The sequence below is a fragment of the Microtus ochrogaster genome, linkage group LG9, assembly GCF_000317375.1.
Source record: "Microtus ochrogaster isolate Prairie Vole_2 linkage group LG9, MicOch1.0, whole genome shotgun sequence".
In the NCBI taxonomy this organism is placed as follows: domain Eukaryota; kingdom Metazoa; phylum Chordata; class Mammalia; order Rodentia; family Cricetidae; genus Microtus; species Microtus ochrogaster.
In genome coordinates, this window is record NC_022034.1 from 34,209,951 (window position 1) to 34,214,974 (window position 5,024).

Genomic DNA, 5,024 nt, shown 5'->3' on the forward strand with positions numbered 1-5,024 from the left:
CCTACCTAATTTTCTGTCCTATTAAAGGGCCAAGGCAGTCTCTTTATTTAACCAATGAAATTAACACAAAACAGAAGACTCTCCCCCATCAGGAGATCAGGCAACATTAAGGAAGTAGGTCCCTAGAACCTTGGCACTACAGGCTGGCTCCAGTGCCTACCTGTTCTCTGATTCTTATACTGCTGGGATATCAGCTTCTGCTGCAATTTTTAATCTATTATTCATTGTATAATATTAACCTTTTTTCTATGTACTACTTATTTATAGCACTAATTTAAAAGTTTTAATCATTCAAGGATGGATTTTATATTTCATTTTTCGGTTTACTCATTCATGATTCTTTCATTAAAAGATCTCAAGGGAAAGAAATTTTAAGGATTATCAATCATATAAAAATTCACAGTGAAGTAAAAATTTACTGCATGACTACCTACATTCATTTTGCCCTTAAACATATACTGTGGGTATTGGGATTTCAATAAAATGTTTTATATATCAGCAATAATTTCCCCTAGGAATAGTGCTACAAAAGTAGTGTAGGAAAATAAAAACTACAGTTACAAAATCTATTGAAATTTTATAATATTGAATTAAGATCATGTCTGTAGATTAAAAGTCCAATTGCAATGTTTATTATAATTAATGGTTAGTGATAATTGTTTTTTAATTATTTCTTTCTCATGACTAATTTATTAACCTCTATTCCCTCAACTTACTTCTTGCCAGGTATTTGCTTATAGTGAAAAGCCACAAAGCATGCCTCCATTTCAGTTCATGACATTTGGAATGCTTTTTGTTGTTGCTGGCCATAGTTGTGGTAATTTTGATAACATTGTCTCACTATATATTCCTGTTTGGCCTGAAACTTGTTGAGCATCCTCCTGCCTCTGACTTTTGAAGATTAGAATTTCTGTAGGTGTATGTTACCTATGATTGGCTTCTATGGAATAATCCTTTTGTACACTGTAAAGATTTGTCCCTGTGAACTGGCTTAATAAAGAAGCTGACTGACCAATAGCTGAACAGGATAAAGTTGAGCAGAAAAGCCAACTTGAGAATTCTGGGAAGGAGAAGGAAGGTGTCAGGAGTTACCAGATGCAGAGGGAGCAGAAGATGAATATACCATGCTAATAAATTTAGCACCACATTACAAAGCATAACTAAGGAATATGGATTAACATAAAATATAAAAGCTAGCTAGTAATAAGCCAGAGCTATTGACCGAGTATTCACAATTAATATAAGTCTCTGTGTGGTAATTCAAAAGCAGTTCCTGGGGAGGGAAAACTCCGCCTACACCTGACTGATGTTTGGACTATCATATGGATAGAATGTTCATTTCTCTATGGAAACTTCCAGCTTTACACTATAGCAAAAGTATTCTACCTTACACTTTTCTTAATGGGTTATTATCTCTATTAATGGGATTACAACTCTTTCTCATTCATATCTCTCCTGTAACTATAATACTGCCTGGTACAGAATCTAGAATATTTGTTGAGTGGGTGAATAAATGAGCACAGAAAAGATTCAGAGATACTGTTCATTGATTGTGAGTTTACCTAAATGTACATGGTTCTGAGTTCAACCTCTGACACTGTAAAAATTAATTAATTAAGTTTTACACATCAGAAATATCACATCTAAATGATGAAGAGAGATAAAACTAAAGACTGATACTTGTAGGACAAGAATTCATGTTTGTACAAGAATTTTCAACATTTTTCCAGTAAAAATCCAGTAGAGGGTTTGCCTAGTTCTCAACATGTGGGTTGTGTCCATTTTGGGGGTCAAATGGCCTTTTCACAAGGTCACATAATATCTACATATTCTGATATTTACATGATTCATAACAGTAGCAAAATTGCAGTATGAAGTAGCAACAAAAATAATTTTATCCTTGAGGGTCACCACAACATGAAGAACTGTATTCAAGAGTTACAGCATTAGCAAGGTTGAGAACCACTGGCCTATACATACATAATTTTGAGTCCAATCTCCAACATTGCAGAAACACTAATCAAGTTGCTCACCTCAGGAAAATTACATCAAAAGAATAAAAAGAGATAAAGCCAAAAACTGGTGCATGCTATTGGCACTTGAAAATTATATATGTAATCAGGTCTCCGTGTCTATGGATTCCATTCCCATGAACTCAATCAACTATGAAAATATTTAGTGAATATTCAGAAAAATAACTGTGTCTGAAAAAGTAGACTTCTTTTTATGGTTACTCCTTAAAATACAACTAAAATATCCATTTATATAGCTTTCACATTGAGTTATATCTAATACATAATATAGATATGATTTAAAGTACACCAAAGGATATGTGTGGGTTGTATACAAATGCTATGCCATTTTATATAAAGAACATGAATATATACATATTTTGATATATACAAGGGATCCTGCAATCAATGTTACACTTAAACTGAAGAAGTATATACATATTTTGATAGCTACAAAGGATCTTGTAATCAATCTCACACATAAACTGAAGGATAAAAATATTAAATTCTAAACCAAGTATTTTATTTGAAATAAATTTCTTAATTATGAAATGACCACATATAATGATGTAAAATATTACATGTAAAATTCACAACTTTCATGTCTATACAAGAAGGAACTCTCAACATCCTTCCAGTAAAAATCACTAAGTAGAAGTTTGGTATTTCTACCAAACCATATTTAGTATCCAAACTTTTACAATATTTATTCTCCTTTTTAACTTTTGTACTAACAATCGTAACCAACACATTGTATAATGCTTCCTGTTCGAAATGAATCCTTGGGTAATGAATCCCTCTGTGTATAGTATTCTATGACCTGCTCCATTTGTATATGCACAGTTGTATAATTCAACAAAGAGAATGTGTAGCCACCATTATTTGTTTTTCTACCAAAAGTTATTGCCAATATTTTTCAAAAATTCATTCTTAACTGGCATAAATGCTTCTATTTTATCATTATAGTCAAAACCATTAAAACTATACAAAATCTTAAATTGTTTTTATATTCAACAATGTAAGTAGTCCATAATATTTTGCTGTTATCCCACTTGAATCAGCTGCAAATAATGAATTTCAGTTCTTTTCTTTTCTTGTGTTATTTAATTGAGCCCCAGAGAAAGAATTGCTGGGGACTCACCCTTCCCCAACAAGAAATTCTCAGCTTTCAGAGACAAAGGAAAAAAGTCTTTAATCAGTGCATAGCTTCTAGGTATTGCTTAAAGAGATTCAGTGGTGGTTTGAAAGGAAGTGGCCCACAAAGAGAGAGCCATTATTAGGAGGTATGGTTTTGTTGGAGTAGGTGTGACCTTGTGGAAGGAAATGTGGGGGTGGGTTTTGAGGTCTCCTTTGCTCAAGCTTTGCTCATTGTGACACTCAGTTCACTTCCTGTTGCCTGCTGATCAAGATGTAGCTCCTTCTCCACTCTCAGCTGCTTCTCTAGTACCATGTCTGCCTGCATGCCACCATGTCCTGCCATGATAATAATGGACTAAACCTCTGAAATTGTAAGTCACCCCAATTAAATGTTTTTTCTTTATAAAGGTTGCTGTGATCACAGTGTCTCTTCACAGCAATTGAAACCCTAAGTAAGACACACAGCCATGGTCAGAAATAGTTCATGGTTTATATAGGGTTAGGCATTGTCATAATCATTTTTCCCAGAACTAAGCATGTGTTACAGAAGTAGAAATTCGCTGGTTTCTGGTTAAGACTGTTTTATCTTTAGTTGCTTCTCAGGGGAGAAGTGATGTGGCCCATTTCAGAGAAGAGACTGGCAAGCAGGCATGCAGAAGCAGCTGGTCTTAGCTCTTGTGTGCTAGAGCTGAGATGGGTTCCTTATTCTGTTTTTCTATTCCTGTGTATTAGTAAGTTCATTTTACCCCATTCATTTTTTATTTAAAAACATGTTGTTGTCTACCTACCCCTCATCAGTTTGAGACTTCACTGTGGGTTTAGCTCATAACCCTCCTGATAAGCACGTTGGTTATTGTTGCCATTTTCTGGGAAGAAAGGTGGAAGCAAAAGGTCAGCTCTAGCTCATGCTTACACATTGAGACATTTGATAGTGTAATTCCATTGGGGGAAGGGAGGGAATGTCCCGACAAGACTCTCCATTGCAGATAGGTCTTAGCCCTTGTTTCTTGTTCTGATACCTGTTGAGGCCCTAAAGAAATGTGTTTGGAAAATAAGCCATTCCTGTGTCTCAACATGCCTTTCTAGTTTGCTTTCTTCACTCAAATAAGTGGCCTGAAGTTTTATTATTTTATTGTTAAGTTATTGATGTGCTTAAGAAAATTATATTAGCCAGTGGTAGTGGCACATGCCTTTAATTCTAGCACTCAGGAGGCAGGGACAGGCGGATCTCTTGTACTTGAGGCCAGTCTGGTATACAGAGCAAGTTCCAGGAGAATCTCCAAAGCTACAGAGAAACCCTGTCCAAAAAAAAAAAGAAAAAAAGAAAGAAAGAAAGAAAGAAAGAAAGAAGGAAAGAAAGAAAGAAAGAAAATTCTATTAAATATGTTTAGTTAGAATTCTCACTTTTCTAACTAGACTCTTAGTAAAACAATTAAGTGAGTTTTGTAACATCACTCACTTTTCTGTATACGTCCTTGAAGTAAAGTAAATTATCTGCAGGTTTGTCATTGTTTTTTGTTTTGTTTTTGTTTTGACACAGGGTCTCTCATTATGTAGCCAAGACTGACCTAGAACTCACAGAGTTCCCTCTACCTCTGCCTCCCAAGTGTTTGAATTCAAGGTAAGCACCACCATAATCAGTTTCCTAAGATGTTTGTTTTGTTTTAAGACAAGATCTCATTATGTAGCCTAGCTTTGCCTCAAATTCATGATCCTACATGGTCCACAAACAGATTAGGAAAATGTAGAAAGGGGAAAAGAGGATAAGCATTACATGCTAAAAATTACATCTTTGCGCCGCGGTGGTGGCGCCCGCCTTTAATCCCAGCACTGGGGAGGCAGAGGCAGGTGGATCTCTGTGAGTTCGAGGCCAGC